The sequence below is a fragment of the Notamacropus eugenii genome, chromosome 6, assembly GCF_028372415.1.
Source record: "Notamacropus eugenii isolate mMacEug1 chromosome 6, mMacEug1.pri_v2, whole genome shotgun sequence".
NCBI classification, from domain to species: Eukaryota; Metazoa; Chordata; class Mammalia; order Diprotodontia; family Macropodidae; genus Notamacropus; species Notamacropus eugenii.
This window is the reverse complement of record NC_092877.1, coordinates 342,358,932-342,384,106: the sequence shown is the minus strand read 5'-3', so window position 1 is coordinate 342,384,106 and position 25,175 is coordinate 342,358,932.

Below are 25,175 nucleotides of genomic sequence, written 5' to 3'. Positions count from 1 at the left end.
GCAGCTGGACTCTGTGGCCAATGGTGTGTGTCCCTTTCAGCTCCAGATTTCAGATCCTTTGGGACTCACCCCTAGAGAGCCTCTCAGAAGCTCACAAAGGTTTTTTCTCCCTTACTTTCTCCCCATTTGGCTAGTTCTGTGGCTTTGCTAGGCGAGAAACATTATTGACATTTACAAAATACCTTGTATCCATTATCTGGAAGGCACTCTCTCCTTACTTTCACCTCTTCAAATCCCACCCTTTCTGGACTCACTTCCTCACTTCCTCAATTAACAAGCATTTAGTGAGCACCTACCATGTGCCCTGCACTGTGCCAAATGCAGACAAAAATGAAACTTTTGAAATGAAAATTGCCCTCGAGGAAATTAGGTTCATTTGGGAGAGATGACATATACTTATCTATGTATTATCACTACAAATCCAAGCTAATTTTATAGGAGGTGGGGAGAAGTATACTCTCCTACCCTTTTCCCCTCCTCCCTCCACCCTTGCCCTATCCAAAGGCCCAGGAATAAAGAAGGAAGGAAAGAAAGAAGGAAGGAAGGAAGGAGGAAACAAGCATTTATTAAGTACTTACTATATGCCAGACACTTTGCCAAGAAGTGCTTAACAAATATTATCTCCTTTGATCCTAACCATAACCCTGGGAGGTAGGCACTATCACTGCCATCTTCATTTCACAGTGAGAAAACTGAAGAATGAGGTACTATAAGGATCACTGTTTCCACTTTACAGGTAAGGAAACTAAGGCTGAGACCCTTTCCCAGGACCCCTACAACTAACAAGGAAGTGAGATTTTGAATCCGGGTCTTCTGACTTCGGCCTCTTGTTTGGATGCCAATCAGGCATTCTGCTCCTGGATGAGAGCCAACCCATACTTTCTTCTGATTTTTTAACTAGGGAGAAAATAGCAACAACAATAATGGATACTTAAATAGAATTTTAAAGTTTGCAAAGTATTTAGTATATATTATGTCATATACTCCATGAGATAGGTGCTTTCATTGAATCCCCATTTTACAGATGAGGAAACTGAAGCAAAGAGAGGTGATATGACTTGCTCAGGGTCAACAAGACAGTACATGCCTGAAATAGGATCTGTACACTGGGAGACAGAGGGAGTGGCAGCATCTCTTGCCAGCTTAGACTGCATCATAGAGATTTGTCTGGCAATTGGAAGGTCTTCTTATATTCCTTTATTTCTTATTATAAGTCAGTTCTTTTCTTAACCCCTCTCAAGTTTCTGCCCAGATAGGCATTGCTAAGACTTTTCCTTTTGCCTCAAGCCCATATGAGTTGGCCTGGAGTAAAAAGTGATGGAGTTAAGTTATTAAAAGGTAGCATCTCATCCCAATGTCTTCACCCATGCCCTAGTGCATGAAGCTTGCTCAGGAATTTCCAAAGGAAATCCAGTTCTCTCTGGGGTTTGAGAGTCAGTTGCTAGGGGCTCCCCTCCTTCTGGGGGACCAGTCTTTGATGGCACATTTAGACAGATGGGGGGCTTTGAGTCACACCTCAATCCAGACCGCTTGGCCTCAATGCCTTTTCCTTGATATCTGCAAGGAACTCTGACTTTTTCAAAGTTATTTTCTCTAAGAAGCTGCCACCCCTCCCAATCCCCCCCTACTCCCCCAGGAAAGCTTTACCTGAGATGATCTGGATTTAAGGATTGTGACAGAAGCTTCCCCAACCCCCACCCTCGTGACTCATCCTTTGGTTTCATGTTTTGTTTAGGAGCTCTCCATTCCTCCGGTCTAGAGACGAAGCTTGCTCTGGTGTAGTCTTAATAGAGCTTTCAGGTGGGTCCAGCTAAAGCCTCAACATTCCTTCACTTCAGAGATTTACAAGAGGAATTCTGACTGTCACTTTTTTTAACCGAGTAGAGAACAGGTATTGCCCTAATCTGTCTTTCTGTCTTTCCTCTATTTTCCTTTCCCCTTTTTAATGGAATAAGCATGGTTTGTTGTCAAATTATCCATCAGACTCCATTAACTCCAAGGCTTCATAAAAGTCACCCCTCCCCCCCACACTCTCACAAACACAATTTCTAAGTATATATGATTAGATCACTAGACAATTTCATTGGTTTAGAATCTAGGACTCACTTTTTTTGTTAGTAGCTTATTTTTATTGTGGTACCTTGGAACATCCCCCAACTTGTGAAGTAGATAGTGTGAAAAGATTAGTCTAGGTTCAGGGTACTCTATGACTACTCACCTACTCAAACCGTAGTTCATGAACACCTACCAATATGTTTATCTTATTAGTTAACCAGAAGATATGTCCAGTTTCATATTTCTTCTAGCTAACGGAAATATACACACATACATATGTATGTGTGTGTGCATGTATCTGTGTATACCTGTATATACCTATATATACACATGTATCTATAGCTATCGATATGTCTGTTCTCAAAAAGCTTTCACTATTCTCGAGCTGTAAGCAAAATCATCATGTTGGTACACAGAAAAGTTAAGTGTATCCATAATTATGGATTAGTAGTCTTTCAGAAGTTGTATACTGAGGCAAGACCTATTCTGGTATGCTAGCAGTGGCAAGGTGGTGGCATTGGTATCATTGTTAATATAGAAATTCAGGCTAACTGTGATCCTCAGATGCCTTGGTTTTATAAAGGGAAAGGAGGAGAAACTGTACACTTACAAACTCAAAGCATGTTTATTATATAACTTCTTTGTCAAATAACCAGACAATTTTACATCTGGAAGGTGCCCTAGAAATTAGCTTAGAGTAAGACGTCTTGTGGCTGCATCCTGTCTCTGCCATTGATCAAACTTGTAAACCTGGGTGAGTCCTTAAGACTGTAGCTTCTACATCTTTCAATAGATAGGGTTGGGCTAGAAGATGGTTTCCAAGGTCCATTCCAGCTCTGAAGTCTAGTGTAGTTGTCATTGAATGAGAATGGAAGAAATAGTTTCAAATAAATACTTACATCTTTTAGAATTTTAATGTATGTGGGAAATAGTGAATTGGGTGTTATGAGGGACAGAAGGTGGGAGTTTGGGAAAGAAGAGATATTAGACTGACTACCAAACTGAAAGTCTACGGAGCTGTTGTGCTGACCTCATTGTTGTATGCCTGTGAAACCAGTCTACTAGTGCCATGCCAGGTAACGGAATTGCCTCCATTTGAACTGTCTTAGGAAGATTCTGAGGATCACCCGGCAGAGGTCCTTGTTTGAACTGAACTGCCAATCATTCAAACTATGCTTCAGAGAGTGCAACTCTGATGGGCAGGCCTCCTTGTTCCAAAGCAAAATGTGTGCTTGCCAAAAAGACTATTTTATGGAGAGCTCTCATGGAACAGATGATTACATGGTGATCAGAAGAAATGATAAAAGGACACTCTCAAGAACTTTGGATTTGACTATGCAACATGGGAGACACTGGCACAGGACCGCTCAGCATGGCGTGCCCACATAAGAAAAGGTGCCATGCTCTTTGAGCAAAGTAGAATTGAGACAATGCAAAGTAAACACAGGATGCGCAAATTTGGAGTATCCACCCCAAGTATTCACATGGACTATCTGTGCCCAACCTCTGGCAGAGCATTCTGAGCTCGTATTGGTCTGATCAGCCATAGTTGGACACACTGAAACTTCACTTTATCAGGGTGATGACATTTTGGTCCTCTTTGAAGACGAAGGATGACAACCAACCAATTTAGAGATGATTTAAAAGAAAAAAGTGAGTAGAAAGTTGATGCCATTTGAAAAAAAAAATGTTTGTATATGAAACTTTAATTAAGTAGAATGATCAGAGAAGAGCCAGTTGAGTCAGTCAGGAAATACTTTTTTAAGCTCTCAATATACGCTAGGTATTGTGCTAAGCACAAGGAATATTAAAAAAAGGGCAAGAAAGAATTACTTTCCTGAGGAAGGGGATGTTCTGAGAAGCAAAGTAAAAGGAAGAGAAAGAGAGAGGGGGTAAGAGAGAGAGAGGGGAATGAGAGTGAACTGCAATGAACTCCAGCCTTGGGGTCAAGAAGACCTGGGTTCAAGTTTTGCCTTTGACACACACTGGCTACAGGTATAGACTAAAATACATACATACCTACATATATACACATATGTGTGTTTTATATGTATGTATGGCATATATCTAATATGGTTATGTCCTCTGTAATACATATGTGTATACAACATGTGCAGGCTGGGTGGGAAACAGCAACAGTTACTATTGATAATCACTCTCAAGCTAGGAGGGTCTTTCTTTTTCTTGACCTCATTCAAGGGGCCATGCCCTGGCTACTTCTTAAACAGGCCTATTCAATGAATGGGTGTTGCCTCACCCTAACTGAGTGCCTGCAAAGACCTTGGCCTAAAGGGTCCATGGTCTCCCAGTGCATCCTGGGTCCTCTCCAGTCATCCTGAGGAATGTCAGGTCTCTGGATTCAGATGACTCTGGAGGAGAAGTGAGGCTGGGGACCTGCACAGCCCTCCCTCACTCAAAACAAAGTCAAGTGCAAGTCATGTCATCATTTCTCTGATGGCATGGTCTTCTTCAGCAACAAAGGACAAATGCAATGTGTGTGTTTATGCATATATACACACATGTATACATAATAGTTCATGTGTGTATCCATATATATATTATTACAAAAGTCTTTATACATTTTCAATCTATTAAAGCTTAAAACTGTGTGAAGATTTTTGGGACACCCTAGATTGCCTAAGATTCATATGTAATACTAATACATGTTTCTGTGGAGGGTAGATTTGGTCAGCTAGTACTCAATCCTTTTGTCTTGATTCTCTTTTGGAAAGGGGTAGAACTGAATTTTTCCTAGGCCTATATCCACACTGGGGGATGGGCTAAAGCGGGATGTTTTCTTTTCTCACTGACATCTCCTCCCTTTCCCCTTCCTCTGGAGATTCAAACATCCACACCCTGTTACAACAATTGGCTCAATTTTACCCTAGGGTAAATAATGGTTTTCTGGTCTATACAATCTCCTTTTCTGCTTTTTATGGAATTTGTATCAGATAAAAAAAATATTACTATAACTACAATAGCTCAGAGCCCCCAGTTGGAAAAATTCCTAACATTTGGATAGAAATATACTTTAGTTAATCTCTGGCTTTTTCCATTTCTTTTTCCCCTTCAGCATGGACTAAGTATATAATACATGTTTTCATGACTCACTCCATGTTTCTTTATATGTGAAGCAAAATTAGGATACAGAAAACAATTAGATAAAATAAGTGATGAGTATGTGCCTGTTACTGGATAAGTACAAGGAGGGAACATGGGTGAGCATTTCAAGAAGTCCTCTTGGAATTTCCCTTAGTCATTGAAGAGATGATTATAGTTGGAAGGCTCAGCCTGAGTTCTTTGTTCCAAGGTTCTGGCAGAATCCCACATTCATCTCTGTTCCCACTGTTGCAGTTTAGGACTCCATTTTCTTATTGTCTTTACCCATCATCCCTCTAGTTCAACTTTTTAATCCCGAAGTAGAGATAAAGACCATCTCTCCCATTGCTACTGCTCATGAAGCCTCAGCTTCTTCCTTTCCATCTATTCTCTTGCAGATTTGTGTCTTTTTCAAAACTCCTGGGCATGACTAAAGTTTGCTTTCCAGTTGAAAGGTCATGATAGTCTTAATGATTTTCAAAGATGAAAGAGGATGCATTTTCCTCTGAACTACAAATCATAGCACACCATTGAGTTCTCAGACACCTAATGTTTGTGTGTGTGTGTGTGTGTGTGTGTGTGTGTGTATTTATATGCTAGACAAACAGGGTTAAGCTACTTGCCCAGTGTAACATAAGTAGGAAGTATCTGAGGTCAGATTTGAACTCAGGAAGATGAGTCTTTCTGGCTCCAGCTGATACTCTATCCATTGCACCACCTAGCGGTCCTAGCATACACATCCACACATATGTATACATACATATGTATACACACACGAATATACACATGTGTATATATATGTATGCATATGTGCACATGTATATCATAGTTTCCTAGATTTAGAGTGAGAAAGACCTTAAAGACTAATCATCTTGTTCATCTCACTCATCTTATGTATGGAGAAACTCAGTCCTTGAGATGTCAATTGATTTATTCAAGGCTGCATTGGCTGTAAACAGTAGAACTAAGATTTAAAGCCAGATTTTCTTATTCTAAATCCAGTATACCAGATGGCCTCTTGTGGTGTGAAATTTACTCAAAACAAAACTGAACCAGTTATTTCCTTTGGTCCTTCTTTTTGAAAATCATTTCAAGTCATGCTGGTAGATGGATGGTGCAGCAAGTCACTTAATCTACCTCAGCCTCTGTTTCCTCATCTGCAAAATGGGCATAAGAAAAGCATCTACTTTACAAGGTGGTTGTAAAGATCAAAGGAGATAATATATGTGACGTGTTTTTCAACCTTAAAGAATCAAGTAAATATTAGCTATTAGTCCTCTTTTTAATATTACTTAGTCTTTGTTGGGCATATAGCAGGTGCTTAATACTTACTGAATGAATGAATGTTTGGATTCTAATCTTTCCAGTCTACATGATGGAAAATTAAATAATCATATTTTATTCTTGCAGGGCTCCAGGTAGCATTTTCAACACCAGTTCTCACTGCAAAGGACAGTAGATATTAGGCAGGGAGAAGAGGAGACTCACTGGATTAAATCAGACCCTACAATGAAGCTATATAGACCATCAAGTCAACTGGTTCTGTTGTTATTTGCCCCAAAGTGGAATATTCTACCTCCAGATTTTACTTTAAGGGTCCAGTTTTTTTGAATTTCATCTCATAGAAGTTTTATAATATCTTCAATTTCAAAAAAAAACTATACACATCATTCCTTAGGCTATCAGGAAGACAGTGTTTTGGACAAGGACAAAAGACAAAAGTGAATCAGAAGTGAATGAGGCAATATGCCAATGGCCAAAGGAAACCCAACTATGGATGTGTGCCCCAGAAATAAAAGGCAATCCTGAGCCAGCTTGAGTTTCTACTGAAGATTTCTTGTGGAGTCTCATCCTGGTATGCAGGTTATGTTGGGTTATTGGAGGCTGCACCAATGGATTGATTGACAGATAAAGCATTTATTAAACATCTACCATATCCCAGGAACTGTAGTAAACCCTGGTAATACAAATGCAGGCAAGATCTTCCTTACCCTCATCTTACATTCTAATGGAGGAAGAGAGTAAGTAAAGGGGAACTGGAAAGAGCAGAGGGGAGGCAGAAGCATGGCAGGTGAAGGGGAGTCCAGAACAAGTCCCAATATGAATCATATGAAGCATGGCTGAATCCTTCCTAAAATGGTGATTCCAGGGAAGGAGTCACCAGCCAGAGGAGAAGCCCTAACTTCAAAGGGAAAAAAACCAGTTTGGGTCCATCCACTGATGGTATGTTTGTTGGTAAATATGCAGAGCCTAATGACTTGATGGTGATAGGGTGATGGATTCTTTGGCGTAGTCACTCTGTGATAGTTTCTCAGCTGTGGAGTGGATGGTATATTCATGAGCTAAGAGAAGAGGATGGCATTAATCATTCAAGGGTGGAAGATATAGGCAAATGTTCTGGAATTTGTTTCAAAAGATGCATTACTACTCTTCAACCTTACTAGGCTTTTCCTTAACCTCCACCATGACCAGAACAGCTTTCTTTTTGCCTATTAAAGAGAAATATTTCAACAAATATTTACTGAGAACCTGTGGATACTGAGATAAATAAGACCATTTTCCTGTCCTCATGGAGTTTTCCCTGGAATAGGGACCTACCATATAGAAAATGTATCCATACACTTCATAGGTATTGATTAAAGTATATAGCTTATAGATAAGTTAAATACACATGTTTTGTAGGCTATGGAAATAGATAAAAGTAAAGAGCTAACATTTTCCCCCTAGACCTGTGATATTATCAGAGTAGGGAGTTACACAGGGAAAAAACTCTGTCAAAGCAGGATGACATGTCCTCTTCAACTGAGAGTCTTAGAGTTGTTTAAGAACTGAGAAGATGAGGGATTTCCCCAAGGGTATGTAGGTATGTCAGGGTCAAGACTTGAACCCAGGTCTTCCTGACTTCTAGCTGTCTATCCTTTTTATACATGGATTCTCAGAATATGTTTGCATAGTTAAAAACAAAATAGGCAACCTCATAATTATGGAGAATTTTTTACAAGTCACAGTCACGTCAATCCGTACATTCTTTATTCTACATCCTCCACTCTCACTATGCATCATGACCCTCTCTTCCTAGCAAAGAAAATCTAAGGAGCCAAGTGGCTTTGTCTGGTAGTGTATGCAGTGTTCCATACCTATAGTCCTGCACCTCACCAACAAAAGGACGATGGTAAATTTTATTTGAGCAACTAGCTAGGTGGCACACTGGATAGAGCACCAGATCCAGAGTCAGGAAGATCTGAATTCAAATCCAGCTTCAGCCTCTTACTACTTATATGACCCTGGGCAAGTCACTTATTAGCTATGTGATCCCTGGGCAAGCAAACACTGTTTGCCTCAGTTTCCTCATCTGTATAAAAGAGCTGGAGAAGGAAATGGCAAGCCACGCCAGTGTCTTTGCCAAGAAAGCCCCAGATGGGGTCATACAGGACTGAAAAAACTGAACAAAAATAAAATTTTATTTAGAACTTTAAAGTACCAAGGTACTTCTCCTATAACCCTGCAAGGAATATAGAACAAATACTATTGTCCCCATTTTATAGATTAAAGAAGTGAGACTGAGAATGATGAAATCTTATGGTCACATTTAATAACTAACCAAACTGGAATTTGACCTTAGGTCTCCTAAGGCAAGTCTTTCCCTCCTGACCACATTGCTTTTTAAAGAGATGCTTATGGTAGGTATAAATAAGGTGGTAGGCTAGATCTTAGGAAAGATCTCAAGGGGGGAGACTTTGTAGAAAGCTTAACTCCTTTCCACTTCTTTGGGTTTTTAAGTTTAGAATTTTACCACCGCTCTCCTCTTCCTTAAATCTGGGGGCAAGTGGTAAAAGGAAGAAGAATCAGAATGCTTCCCCTCACCCTAAGGTACAGGTATGATCATGCTACTTCCCTGTTCAAGAAGTATCAATGACTCTCTTTTATTTATAGGATAAAATACAAAATTTGTCTGACCTTTGAAGACCTTCATTATTTGGCTCTGCGATCTACAATCCAGCTCTAGTGGTCTACTTGCAATATCCCACTCTCCACATGAGATTATAAGCTTATCAAGACCAGAGATTGTTGTTTGCTTCTTTTTGCATCCCCAGCGCTTAGTACAGTAGCTAGCACATAGTAGGTGCTAAGGAAATCTTGATTGACAGCAGCCCATCTGCACTTCCATTCCTTTGCACAGGCTATCTGCCATGCCTTACCTGCCCCTCAGAACCCCCTTAGGCTCAGGTGCTCCCACCAACTTACATGATCTCTTCACCAATTGGTGGCACCTTCCCTCACCTGCACCACTCCCCGCCAGTGAAATGATTTTGTAGTTACTCTTTATATATTTGTGCTCACTTTGTATTTATTTGCCTGTGTTCTTCCTGTTTCCTCAGTCGTCATCTCCCCAGAAGAATGTTAGCTATTGGAGGGAAAAAACAGCTTCATTTTTGTTTTTGTATCCCCAGCCCTGAGCACATAGTAGGCACCTGATAAATGAAGAAATTATCTCGTTGGTCTTACCCCTCAAGTCCGTGTGATTTCCAGTTTAATGATTAGATTCAATTCCATTTGACAAGGCTTTATTTAAACTATGTTTTGACATACTGTTTTTTCCTACCTGCCTGGTCTTGGATAGTAGTTACTTAATGAGTGATGGGTTTGGGTTGGATTGGGTAGTTTAAGAAATTCCACCATCGCACCACAACTTTAAACTTTGGGTGATAAGAGAGGAGGAAGGAAAGAGAAATGGCAGCTGTGAGGGAGAAAGTTTAAGAGATGGACCTTAAGAGAAGTCATTTCAATCCAATCTAGATTATCATATCAGAATAGTGGAGTATTGCCCTTCCTTTAAAAGTCTAATTGTCTGTTCTACAAAACCTCCCCAACTCCAGTTGTGGAGAGCCAATGTGGGGTGATGGAAAAACTCCTGAATCTGGAGTCCTAGGATCAAGGTTTGAACCTTGGCTTCTTCATTCATCACCTGTTTGACCCTAGGGGAGTCACCTCCCTTTTCTAATTCTCAGTTTCCTCATGCATGAAATGAGAATGTTGAATTAAATGGAGGGGTCACTTCCCAGCCTGTTCCATATCATCCATTCTTTACTCAGAGCTTCATTACCACTGGGTAAGTTGGATTCTGGCTCCTGGGTCTCTTGATACTTATAAATGAGCTTCTGCCTTATTTTTTTGAGGTCTAGACCTCTACATCATTTCCTGGCCATGCTGTAGGTACATGCCTTCTAACTCACCCCTCACCCCCATTTCCAGCTCCTCTTTATTTTGAGTAATCCATTAAAATATAAACCCCTGAGAAAAAATTCTCAGATAGAAAATGACAGGGTTGAACTAGCTGATTTTAAAGATTTCTTTCACGTCTAAATCTACGGCTTTGTGATGTGTGCAGTGGTTTAAGGTTTATCTGGTTTCCTGTATATTACAGACTATAGGAATCTACCTAGAGGTATTTCTTCCTATATCTATAGGGAAGGAAAATAATGTTAATGTTTTATTGACAGAGGTGAATGCTTGACTCTGGAGGAAAAGCTTTTGGTATGATCCTGGACCCAGAGTTGAAAGGGGCCTCAAAGGCCATCAAGATCTAACCCCTTGTTTTGCACGAGTAAACTGAGTCCCAGAAAGGTTGCTGTTTTGTCCGATATCCCACAGGTACCGTGTCAGAGATGGTCTTCTGACAGCAGAAACCGTTCACTCGACACTGAACAGCACTCCCTCCATTTACTGAGGGGCTAGGGTTGAGACAAGGGTAGCAGAGTCAGAAGCTCCAACCTGCCTCTCCTCTGCAATTACCATTGAGGCCTTCTGAAATGGTCTCTTTTCTACCCTTTATTACCTCCTGCAACTCCAGACCAGCTGATTAAAACTAAATGGAGCACACACATCTTTGTTCGAAAAAGAAATGTGCTTTTAAAAATTAAACCTGACTTTTAGCTGTTTTCAGGAAAAAAAAACCCAGGGGGCCGATTTGACATTTCTAAGTTATTAATTAATGCTCAGCCCACCTCGATTGTTTTAGTTCAAGGCTCTTATTTGCTTCCTACATCTTTCAGGGTTTAAAAAAATGAACCTAAGTAACACAGGCCTGTTTTCCTTCCTTCCTGTTGGCTTGAACAGGACGCCTAGGCTAGACTTGGGTTCCTCCAGTTTTGATTGATAAGCTGGAGAGTACCAGTGCCAGGACGGCAGTGAGCCATCCAACAGCTCCCAGCGGGATGACGGGCACCGAAAGAGACCACACAGCAAGGGACCCAATCACATTTTTCCTTTATTACAGAACAATTTTAGGATAAGTTGATGCTTAACACAATGCGATCTGACGTTTGACACAGTGTGTAATCTGGGGATAGAGTCCCACAATTATGGTCTGTGCAGGGCTGTTCTGCTAATCTAGTACAACCTGGGGAATGGCGCTAATTAAAATGGATTCCTTTCTCTTTTGCACTTTTAGCTGAAAAAAAAAATTAAAGTTGACACCAGGAAGTAGAAATTTGGCACCGAAAGGGGAAATTGTGTATAAGTATCTTGGGTGCATGATAGCAAATCTGCTCTTGTTTTTATTTCCTTGTTGGATACTCTGTGAGCTGAATTCTACAATCATCGAGGTTTAGTCGGGGGTTGCTACTGGTAGGGAAAAAAAAGTAAAATACTGTAAAGGTTCATCTAAGAAATAAACATTAAAATCAAGATGAACAAATAGACAGAAACAATGCCACCAAATGGTACGTGTCTGCTCCCAAACAGAAGTCAAGGGCTTTCTGCCAACTACCACCATTGTCAGTGACATTGGAAAGATTGTGAACAACGGAAGATGCGCTTAAGGACTAGAAAAGGGCAGTGACTTCAATTTTCTTTTTAAAAATTTTTTAATCAATAAGAGTTGTTTTTAAATTATAAACATTTACAGATTATCCCCACTCCTAGAGGTCTTCTCTAACAAAGCAAAACAATAATGAAAAAACATTAAGAGAATGACTTCGTTCGTTCTACATCTGTAGCTCCCCCTACCCTGTTACTATTTTGTAATGGACAGAAATCTATTTTCCTTTGTTTCACTCACCTCACTGAAAAACGTAAAGGAAAAACAAATTCCTTGTAATAATTATGTCAAGTAAACAAATGCTCTTCATGGTTGCATATAAATATATCTCTATATCTATTGCTATTCAGTTATATTCAACTCTCCATTACCCAGTATGGCATTTCTTGGCAAAGACACTGGAGTGGTTTGCCATTTCCTTCTCCAGTTCATTTTACAGATAAGGAAATTGAGGCAAACAGGGTTAAGTGACTTCCCAAGGTCACGCAGTTAGTAAATGTCTGAAACCATATTTGACCTCAGGTCTTTCTGGCTCCTATGAATGCCTAGGATTCTATCCATCTAGCCACCTAACTACCCTATCTCTATATCTATCATCTCCCTGTCTCTGTTTGTCTGTCTGTTGGTTGGTCAGTTGGTCTGTCTTATTCTGCACCCTAAATCCACTACCCCTATTTTCAAAAACAAGGAAGAGAATGGAACCTGCTAATTAGAGGCCAATGAGCTTGAATTTGATTCCTGGCAAAATTCTAGAATATTTTATTAAAGACATGGTTCATGAAAATTTAGAAAAGCAAGCAGTGATCACAATGAGCTTCACTGAGTGAATTTTATTTAATTTTTTTAGATAGTTACTAAACTGTTAAGTTGGGAAATGCTGAGGATGTAGTTTATTTACTAGAATTTTAGCAAGAGCTTGATAAAGTTATCTCATACTATAGGAATAAAAACAGGGACTGGACCTTTGATTTTGCTGATATATCTCCCAGATATATCATATTTTGCTGATATAACTCCCAGATGAGATAACTCCCTTTGCCATTGTAGGTTGCCACCTTCTCTCCAACTCCAGTCTTCAAGGGTTGCTTAGATCACCAAAAGGATAAAAACAACTTCCAATCGACCCTGGAATCAGGAGGACCTGAGTTCAAATACAGTCTCAGACAGTTACTAGCTGTGTAACCTGGGTTCAAGTTGTCTCTCTGACCCCCTGCTAGTTGTGTGATCTTGGGCAAAAATCACTTTGTCTCTCAGTGCCTCAGAGACTTTCTGAGAGTTTGCAGAGCAGATATAGATCTGTTTGAGGGATTTGCAAAGTCATTTAACCCTATTTACGTCAGTAGGAGCAGTTGTACCAACAGGGACAAAAGAAGGAGATGCAGATTTACACAGGATATCAGGAACAACTTCTGGGCAATGAAAGATGGAGTAAAGTGGGCTTGGGCTGCCTTAGGAGATCCTGGGCTCCTCCTCACCAAAAGTCTTCAAGCCAATGCTGGATGATCATTTTTCAGGTGGGTGGTAAGGGCATTCCCCTTCAGGAACCAGTTGGATTAGCGGGCATTTGATGTTCCTTCCAACTTGAAGACTCTGTGATTCTGTAAAACTATCATGTCTATATATTGTCAGTAAGAGTTATAAGGGATATGTGTCAATTAGCAAAACTATTCTTTAATGAAACCTATGATTTCATTTGTGTAGGAGATATCTGGTAAGGAATTTTCCCCATCACACAGAGATAGGACTCAAACTCAGGTCGTTCTGAATTGGATTCCATCTTGGGATCCATTCCTAGAGGCAGGAAGGTACCACAGTAGCTTTACAATTGGGCCTCATATTGGAAGGACTTAAGGTCAAATCTGACCTCAGATATGACCCTAGGAAAGTCACTTCATCTCTGCCTCAGTTTCCTCCTCTGTAAATGGATTGTTCTGAGGATAAATGAGATAAAGTGCTTAGCACAGTGCCCGGCATGCAGTAATAAGTGTTTATTCCCTTCCCCTCAACTCCATGCTTTTACTCAACAAAACTATAAGATATATAGAGAGGCCTGGACCCCTCAGCTACTGTAGCCTCTATTAATAGACATACTAACATGGCGGGCATAGTACAGGACTACCATAACCTCAACTGGAAATTCATTTCATCAAACAATGTGCCACGACCTGTGTTAGTTCATAAAGACAAAAATGAAAACAAAACCCCCCAAAGCTCTGCCCTCAGGGAGCTCACCTTCTATTAGAGGGCTGCAACACACAGACCAGTAAATAAATATAAAGTATGGACGAAGTAATACCATTTCAAAAGCATGGTAAAGAGCAGGCAGGTCAGAAAGGCTTAACGTAGGAGAGGGCATTTAAAATATGCTTTAAAGCTAGTTAAGGATTTTGTAAAAAGCATAATCTGTGTATACACCAAGTATAGACCTAAGAACATTGGTGACAAGGTGACTAGAAGATGAATTGGGATTGGATCGTAATTATACATGACCATCCATACAATTCTGGTACCACATTTTATTTTATTTTGGAGGGGGAGGCAATTGGGGTTAGGTGACTTGCCCACGGTCATATAGCTAATAAGTGTCCAGATTTGAGCTCAGGTCCTTCTGACTCTAGGACCAATAATCTATTCATTATACTACCTAGCCCCACCTTGGGTGCCATATTTTAGAAAGGACATTGAGAGAATGGAGAAAATTCCTAGGAGACCCTTATCAATACCATCTGAAGAACAGCTGGAGATGATAAGGTTGGAGGGTGCAGGGTTGTGTAATATAAAAGCTGTCATCTAGTTGACCAGCCAGCTGACTAGGGGTTTGATAAAAAAATTGACAATAAATGATGAAAATGATAAAATACAATCATGATGTAGAACTTAGTACATCAGCAGAGATACAGGATTCCAGCTATAGAGATCAAGGAGAGTTTCAGGGTAAGCTAGTTTTAAACCCCTCTTCTTGAAGGCAGACACTGCTTCATTTTTGTTTTTCTGTTGACATTACTTAGCATACAGTAGATGTTTAACAAATGTTTGTTGATTGATCTACATATGAAAATTGAGACCCATTTTGTTTGAGGTCACACAGGGGCATTAGCAGAATTTGAACCCTGGTTCTCATGATTGCAAATGGAGCCATCATTCCCCTGAACCATGCAAAAAATACCCCACCAGGGGGAGGAGCCAAGATGGTGGAGTAGAAAGATACACATATGCTAGCTCCTAACCCACAGCCCATAAAATATCTGTAAAGAAGATCTCCCAACAAAGTCTGGAGCAGCAGAAGCCACACAACAACGGAGTGGAGGAGATTTCTGTTCCAGAGAGACCTGAAAAACTGACCCAAAAGGTCTGTCACACACTGGACCCGGAGTAGAGCCCAGCCCTGCCTTGGCAGCATGGCACCGAGAGGAGCAGATCTGAGCAGGCTTCTGGAACAGAATCTCCAGCAGCAGCCCAGGTCCCTCCACCCACAGGCACCAAAGGTCAGTGAGAGAGTCTTTTTGGCTCGCTGAGATGGGAGCAGGGTGTCTCCATAACTCAGGCCCCCTTGGGAGGCAGCAGCAGAGGCAGCAGCAGACAGGGGCTCCCAAAGCAGGCAGGAGCTCAGATCCATTGTTGAAGGTCTCCACATAAACCCCCTGAAGGAACTGAGCCCAGTTTGGTGGCCCTGCCCCGACCTGAGCACCTGAACTTAATCTCAACTGAATAACAGCCCTGCCCCCCCGCCAAGAGTCCTGAGGCTGGGGAGCAGCATTTGAATCTCATCCCCCAAGCACTAGGTGGGTGGATCTGGTGGTGAGGTGGATGTGGAAAGGAAACTCAGAAGTCAAGTAACTGGCTGGGAAAATGCCCAGAAAAGGGAAAAGAAATAAGACCAATGAAGGTTACTTTTTTGGTGAACAGATATCTCCTCCCATCCTTTCTGATGAGGAAGAACAATGCTTACCATCAGGGAAAGACATAGAATTCAAGGCTTCTGTATCCCAAACAGGCAAAATAAATATTCAATGGGCTCAGGCCATGGAAGAGCTCAAAATGATTTTGAAAAATCAAGTTAGAGAGGTGGAGGAAAAACTGGGAAGAGAAATGAGAGAGATGCAAGAAAAGCATGAAAAGCAGGTCAACAGCTTGCTAAAGGAGACCCAAAAAAAAGCTGAAGAAAATAACACCTTGAAAAATAGGCTAACTCAATTGGCAAAAGAGGTTCAAAAAGCCAATGAGGAGAAGAATGCTTTCAAAAGCAGAATTAGCCAAATGGAAAAGGAGGTCCAAAAGCTCACTGAAGAAAATAGCTCTTTAAAAATTAGAATGGAACAGATGGAGGCTAATGACTTTATGAGAAACCAAGAAATCACAAAACAAAAAATACACCACCAGAAGTCACTGCATCAGTATTTGGGTCTGGCAGGGTTGGTGAGCACTGAAGGACATCAGAGTTGGACCTATATTGACTTGGTAATAGAAGATGCTGCATATCTCCTTGTTAGAGTATATCACAGAACTTTATGATGTTTTTATACCCCAGTTCTAAATACTCTCTGGGCTGCTAGGAGATTTTTATCCCAATGATCCAGAATCCAAATGTGCTTGGCTCAGGGTGCCACATTGTTGTAATATTTTAAGACCAGAGTGAGCCATACCCCCAGCACTATTAAAATATATTGAATTCACAGAACATTTTTCCAATAATTAAATCTCACACGAACTTTTTTACCCTTGTATTTTTGTGAATTAAAGAGGGACTGGAATTCTAATGTTTATTGTACAAATTAGAAATCTGAGTCATAGAGAAATTAGGGGACTTCTCCAAGGTGACACATTGAACACAATCATAAAATCTCAGAATGGAAGGGACGGCAGGTGCCGATCCCTACCTCTCTCCCTAACAAGTGGTCATTCGGTTTCTGTTTGAAGATGTTCAGTGAAGAAAACTCCCAAACATCCTGAGGCGGTCATCTCCATGCTCCCTAGGGATGACTCTAATAGTTGGGAAGTTTTCCTCTATCTATGGTTCAAATCTGTCCCCTTGTAGCTTCTACTCACGACCTCTCATCCTGCCCCCAGGGTCTAATAGAACACGCCCAATCTATCTCCTATGTGACAACTTTGTCAAATACTTGAAGAAAGCTGTTGTTTCTCAGTCTGAATCTTCATTTCTCCAGGCTAAACATTCCCATTTCCTTTAACTGATACTCAGGGGCATTGTGTTGGTCATGGAGATACAAAGACAAACATGAAACTCTCTGTCTTCCAGGGGACTATTTTCTATTGGGGGAAATGGTGTGCCCAAAAAAGATTATAAGGTACTATTTGTTTTGTTTTGGAGGAAGGACCCTAGACAAAAAAGAAAATAAAGCAGAAAATTGAGCTCAAGCCTTTCAGTTTTACAAATGTAAAGATTTCTACAGATTCAGGCCCCAGTAGGTTAAATAACTTAATCCATGTCTCCATGGGTGCTGAGTAGCAACTAAAATGAATCCTAGGCATGTAGTAATGTTGAATTGAGGTCCCAACATTGCCAAAGTCACCTGCAAATGAGTACGAGGAAAGAACTGAAAAGCTGATGGGTTCAACAGAAAGAATGCCAGGTGTGGAGTCAACTGCAACCTTGTTGATGGGGCTCAGATATCAGTCTTAGTTCAGTTTATGCCTTCTTTAATAAACTTGTCCTATGATCAAGATTTTGTTAACCACAGAGCTTAGCAGAGATAAAGCTCTTTAAGGGAAGTCAGATTCTGATGATCCCAGGAGGAACCCTAGATGGGGACAAATTGAGCCATAGAAAATGTTGTTAGAGAGAGGTCCCCAAAATTGAATCTGATCTATCTGGTGGAGGTCAGGTTCTGACTCATAGGTTTACATTATTTGTAATTTTCTTGGTTCTTACATCTATCTCTTAAGCCAGGTTGCCTTCCACCTCTGCTGTCTCTGACTATGAGTAAAGATACCAGCATGCATTAGTAGAGAGTTTTCTCATCATAGGTCCAGTCCTTATCCCTAACTCTTATGTGACCAAAATCTAGTGCTTTATTAACCCTGCCTCGCCTCCCCCAACCACCTTAGGAGAAAATGAGCTGAGATTCAGGTGTTTGTGGTCATGACTGGAAATATTCCGGATATTTACAAAGCTGGACAGCTCTTCCTTGGGGAAGGAAACTTGAAGGGAAATGCAATGTATTAGGGACATTGCTGTACCTTGAGGCAGTGGGGTATAGTAGGTAGGCTTTGCTGTTCAAGCACCTTGTTTCGAATCTCAGTTGCTTCAGTTTTCTGGGTTTCTATTTCATCATCTTTCAAATGAGAGGGTTGGACTGAATGACTTTTGATGTCCCTTCCAGCCTAATTTGTAATTATTTTAGTGTCCAGGAAGAGTCAGGCAATTGGGTAGTGCAGTAGATAGAGCACCAGGCTTGGAGCCAGGGAGATCTGAGTTCAAGTCTAACCCCAGACACTTATACTTGCAAGCTGTATAACCTTGGGCAAGTCACTTCACCCTGTTTGCCTCAGCTTCCTCATCAGCAAAACGAACTGGAGAAGGAAATAGCAAATCCCTCCAGTATCTTTGCCAAGAAAACCCTGAATGGGGTCACAAAGAGTCAGCTGTGACTGAAACAACTGTAGAACAACAAGGAAGATGAAAGGAAGCTTTAATGAAGATCTGGAAAGAAAGATAAGAATTCACTAGACGTGTGTGTGTGTGTGTCTGAATGTGTATGTATATATGAATAAGTATATGTATGTTTCTCTGCACGTATGTGCCTATGTCCCTACATGTATTTATGTGTTTGTCTGTCTGTTTATCTATATCGATATCTGTCTGCCTGTCTTTCTGTCTATCTAATCTATCTGTCTGTCTGTCTGTTCCTCCATCCATCTATCCATCCATCCATCCATCCATCCATCCATCCATCCCTCCCTCCCTCCCTCCCTCCCTCCATCCATCCATCCATCCATCCATCCTTCTATTTACCTATCCTATCTATCCACCTATCCATCTGTCTATCTATATGTAGATATATAAATCTTCGATGACAAGCATTATCCCAGTCTCACCCCAGGTTCTCTGAGGTACCCCCGAGTTCCCTGTCCTTATAGACCAAAGTACCTGATCTGAAGAGCCTGAGCCACACTCACTGCCTCCCAGGGCTCTGTGACAAGGGGTGCAAGGAGGATTTATGGTAATTAGAGAAGCACATGTTTTCAGGCCTCCCTGGCAGTCCAGTTTGGAGATCAAGGCAGGATTATATTCTGCACTTGGGATAAGCCAACATCTTTCCTGATTGGGGGTGGGGGTGAGGTGGGGGTGGAAACTCCATTTGCTCAATGCATGGAAACCCAAATATTGGAACCCCAGAGTTCATAACATTCCTGCCGTGGGTGACCTCACTGTCCTCCCCAGCTCGAAGCCTTTGAAGTCTCCAGCCTCCTGCGTTTGTAATCTCCTTCAGAAACAGATGAATTACGCGGAGCCATTTGGAGGTTTAATTCGGTAATGCCGCCTCTCCCTCCCCCCTGCCGCCCCACTTTATGGAGCTCGCAGGTGTGTGGTCAGACCTGTCAGGTGGGTCTCTGTTTGCATGTCATCTGGGAGCCCGATGGCCTCACCTGGGCACGGCTGAGTGCACACAGCGGAACCGGGGTTAAGGGGAATCGCAGGTGTGAGCCATCAACTAGCTCAGCACTAATCCACCCCAGATTGGAACAGCCTGGACTGTGGGAGGCGTGGCCTGGGCTTGATTTCACCGGGCCAGGGGGGGAAGGACCTGGATCTGGGAGGGGGAAGCGGCGCTTTCCGGGGCGCCCACTGAGCCTGGGGAAAGCACATACAGTGGTGAGGAGGAGGCTTAGGGGGACCAGGAGAGCTGTCTCTTTTTTGGAAAAAAAGATTTCGTGGGATTCCAGATCTAGAGCTGAAACGGTCCTCAGAAGCTATCTAGACTCACCCCTTCATTTTACAAATGAGGAAACTGAGGTTCAGATTGGATCATAGACCTAGATCTGCAAGAGAAGTCAGAGGCCAACCACTCCATTTTACCGAGGAGAAAACTGAGGCTCAAAGAGAGGAGGCGATTTTTCCCACGGCCACACAGGAGTACCAAGGGAAGTATTTCAAGGCCACATCTCCGACTCCAGAGCTAATATTCTTGCCCCTTTTACCTGGGTGGCTTTTGGTGGCCCCAGTATGGTACAGTAGAAAGACCCCGAGATCAGAAGTCCTAGGACTTGGGCTCAAAACCTTGCCCTGCTACTTTTATTTCATGTGTAACTTTAGGTCAGCCACTAGACTTTTCTGAGCCTCAGTTTCCTCATTTGTAAAATGAGATGGCTGAGCTAGATGGCTGCTCAGGTCTCTTTCAGTTCTACTCTATGATTCTGTGAGTCCTAAGCTTGCACCCAGGAGGACCTGAATTCAAATCACAACTTTGATGCTAACTTTGTCCCTGAGGAAGGGAGTGATTGCACTTCCTATTTCTCAGTTTCCTTCTTTGTCAAATGGATCTAAGAATACTCGTGTTCTCTACCACCGATCTGAGGCATAAACGAGTAGTGTCTGCAGACTTTAAAGCCTCCCAGAATGCCCATTTTGATCACGTGTCATGCATTAATCCAATGTGCTTTTATAACTTCACTTCTAGTTTGGGGGCCTTATTGATATCCTTTGAACCAGCCTTACCCCACAGCAACATCTTTACCGAGAAGGTCATTTGTGAGTCATGTCCCTTGGCTGGCAGGGGACCCTCCAGGACAAACAGCGTCCAAAGCAGACCTCTCTGTGTTGTTGTTGGTGAATTTCAACAACAGAAGGAATATTTATCAAGCAAGGACTAACCCTAAGACAGCAGGAGCAGCTGGCTGAGATGGGGAAACATTTGTTCCTGATTAATTGGCAAACAGCACAAATGAGGGAGGGGCCTTCCAGCTTCTGGGAAGTCACCCGGGGGACCCCGGAGTCATTCATACGTCATGGTGAAATGTAGGTCATTGATGCAGGGATGCCCAGGAATCTGATTGGGGGGAGGCAGAAGGAGAGGTGGGTCCTCGTCCCATCTCTGCCTAACCGATAAGCACCATGACAATGCAGAGGTAGCTTGGCCAGGTCAAACCTTAATTTTCTCATTAAATTAAGGAGGCTGGACCTGGTGAGCTCCGAGGACCTATCCAGGCTGCTTAACATTCTAAGACAATAATAATAGCTCTCATTTCTTTACTGTATACTGCATTTTTATACTGTATATATTTCTATAATGCTCTAGTACTTGCAAAGCATTTTATATACATTAACTCATCTAAGCTTCACAACTCTTCAAGGTGAATGCTTTTTATTAGCTCTCTTTCTACAGATCCATCTGAAAAAATGGGAATAATTATAGATTATTATATAATAATTGTTGTTGTTCAGTTGTTTCAGTCATATTTGACTCTTGGTGACCCCATCTGAGGTTTTCTTGGCAAAAGTACTAGAATGGTTTGCCATTTCCTTCTCCAGCTCATTTTACAGATGAGGAAGCTGAGGCAAACAGTTAAGTGATGACGACTTTTGGGACATCTGTAGGTATTTTAAACCATTAAAGCTTAATCTTTTTTTCAAACAGATCCACCTGTAAAATGGGTTAATATCATCATCTCTATCACTGGGTTTTGTGAGGCTCAAGTGAGATAATGTAACTAAAACTGTTTTTCTCAAAGTACCGTGGGATTGTCATCAATGAAACACACACGTTAGTCCTGACATACAAAGCCCAAAATGAAATTGTACTTCTCTATGTATCAGGGAAGACAAACTGTACACATGCTAACTACATACAAACGTGTCTCAGATACTCACCAGCTACATGACCATGGGCAAGGCCCCTCACCTTTCCAAGTCTGTTTCTTCATCTGTAACATCAAGATTATAATTGTACCTCCTCCATAAGATTAGGTAAGAATCAGTTGAGATAATGGATGAAAAGTGTTTTGTAATACCTAAAGCTATAGAAATATCTATTATTAATCACTCATTAAGCACCTTGTTACACTAGATACTGGAGATGCAAAGACAAAGGTGGACTGGTCCCTTCCTCAAAGATCTTTCCTTATACTATGTATGATGTGTTTAGCATGTACCCAGAGAAGCAAATACAATATAATTTGACAAAGGAGAAGGTGGTTCTGATCACTTCTCTTTGAATCAGTTCATGTAAGTCTGATAAAGCATTTTAAAAGTGATTATTTTATACCAGATAATAGAGGAAGGCGATGGAATGCTGAGTTAGGGGAGCAGCAAATAGGCTAGTTTGATTGGAGAGCAAAGTGAATGATGAAGAATAGCATTTATTTACATTCTCGGAGGGGGAGATAGCACGCATGTGGGAATGGGATTCCCAGGGAGGAATGTTTTGCTCTCAGAAGTCACAGGGATGGTCAGTGAAGTTGTATGACAGACTCTTTACAGAAAACAATGGTCGTAGCGACCTGATTATTGTTCCCAGAGCAAGAGAAAGGAGAAAATAATAATCAGATCAATCCTACTATTGCAGTATGTGATCATACTTTAGGAAATGTATTTTATCAGGTCAATAAGTCTATACAGCAAAACCATAGCATCTAGGAATTCATTCACTAATTCATCAAGCACAAGTCATGGTTAGGAAAGCCCATCATCTAGAATTTCAATTTGTAAAATATTTATTAGATGTCTACCATGCATAAGCCCAAAAGCTCAGTATTAGAGGGGTCAGAGAGCTGGCCTTGAAGTAAGGATGATCTAGGATTCCAGTCTTGACTCTGACTACATATGTGACTCTGGGCAAGTCACTTAACCTCGGGAAAGCTCTACATCTCTTGGTTACAGTTAGGACGTGGATTTCTACTGGTGGAGGGAGTTTCCACACAGGAAGTTCCCAATAGTGATGAAATAACAGATCAGGACCTTGCCCTACAAAAGGACAAAGAAAGCATTTACCTAAGTACTGCAGGTACAAAAACAAAAAAGGAGTCCCTGTCCTCAAGGATCTTACATTTTACATATAAGTAAATGTTAAAATCATTTGAGGAGGGAGAGAGTGCTACAGACTGTGGGAGTCAGGAAAGGCTTCCAATAGATGGTGATATGTCCAGCCTTAGAGGAAGCCAGGGGTTCTAAGAGGGGCAGGTGAGAAAGAATCAAATCCCAGGTGTTAGATCCTGGAGAAATCACTCAGCCTCTCAGTGCCCTAGGCAATTCTCTACCACTATACCTTGTGGGAGAAGGTTCTATCCTGAATTAGTAAGAGGGATCAGACAAGTCACATGTCTCCATTGTGAATGCATGAAGGAGATTTCTCATAGGGCTGGGCTATGTCCAAGTCATCCAACTGTCCAACTTCTAACCCCTGGTTGGTCTTCTATGAGACCCAAGTAACTGTCTTTAGAATTCATAATAAATATTTCAAGATGTTTCTGAAAATATAAAACCAATCCTTGGTGGGGAAGAGTTCTGGAATATCCTTTGAGACCCTCGTGGACATAGGAAATAAACACATTTGGATAGAGACCTTGTCAACTCAACATGAATGTGGTCGGGGCTGGAAAAGCAACTTCTCCTTTAGAAGGAAATTTTGAAAATTTGGAGAGTTCTTTTGCCTTTGTGTCTTTGACCCCTTTGCCCATTAAAATGTTTTTCTTAGCTTGTGAGGAAGAAAAAAAAACACCCAGAAAAAGAATTGCTGGTCTTCCTTCCCTTTGGTTTATTTATTTTTTTTTTAGCCAAAGTATAAGACCTTACTTAGGTGAGTAGCAATTAGAGCATTTTTGTGGTTTATTTCCTGATCTAACTGCTTATGTACAAAGAAAGAAATTCTGACAAGTTGGAGTTAACCTGGATCTTACCGAAAGTGCAAAACCAAAACATTTTTGGAAAGATTTAGACAGAACAGTCAGTTGGAATTTTTTTTTTAATCAGCAAAGTCTTGCTTTTCCTAGATTGTCCCCCTCTGTACCCTGACCCCCAACCAAGAAGATTAATTTCATGGGAAGTTAAAAGAGTTTCCCTTTGAATTGACTTGCTATTTAGTAACACTGGATGCCCATGGGTATCTTAGAACCAGGGATAGCAATCAAATAGATAATATGGTTTACAAGAACATCCTGAGTTAATATAACCCTTTCACCGGGAAATCACAGCCTGCTTTGGCACGGTTCACTTCATTTATCCTACTGTTGTCCTTGGCAGAAAGGGCAGAACAAGCATTGGATCTCCCATTTTACAGAAGGATAAACTCAGAAAACACAGCTCTGGAGTGACTGGATGCCAATTTAAAAAATAATTGAAAAAGCAATATTGATGATGATAATAATAACTATAACCATTATTGTTATTGGTTTGTTCCAGATCTGTGATTTCATTGGCATAGGAAATTTCTTATGAGGAAACTCCCCTTACCAAAGTAGATCTTTACCCATTCTTCAACTTAGAGTGTTCAAGAGTTCTCTCGGGTACTGAGAGGGAGGTACAATGACTTTCTCAGGGTCACACAAACCCACACCCTCCTGACTCTAAGACTAGCTATCTATCCACTACTCCATTCTGCCTCTAAAATGGAATCTAAAAACTTTGATTTGGAACTTACTTCAGCCAATTAAAAATTTTATTGTTTATCCTAGGACCTATGTAAGATGATAAACAGACAAAACCAAAACAACCTCCCCGCCTCTTGTTAATATTAACAGTAACAATGTCAGGCATGAAAATGACAAAGAAAAGGAAAATGATGATGATGTCTGGATTTATGATTTCATATGTGCAGGGAGTTCTTAGTATGGAAACTCCTTCCACATATAGATTTTTACCAACTGTTCAGCATACCACTAACTCTGAGATAACTGCCTGGGAAATTGAGATGTTCCAGGGACTTGCCCAGAGTGATGCAGTCAATACAGGTAATAGTTATGACCTGAACCTGAGTCTTCCTGGTTCTAAATTTGTCTTCTATCCAGTGCACCATGACCACTACCATTATTGCCATTGTGATCACCACTACCACCTATCACTGTCATTTCTGCTACACTGCCATTATAATCACCCTCTACTATAACCAACACAACCATTGAAGTAATTATCACTTCTGTGGCTACCATTATCACCACCACCACTTTTCAAACCATCATTGTCACAATTATCACCACTACCATCACCACCACCACCATCATCATCATCACTCCTATTATCATCATTATG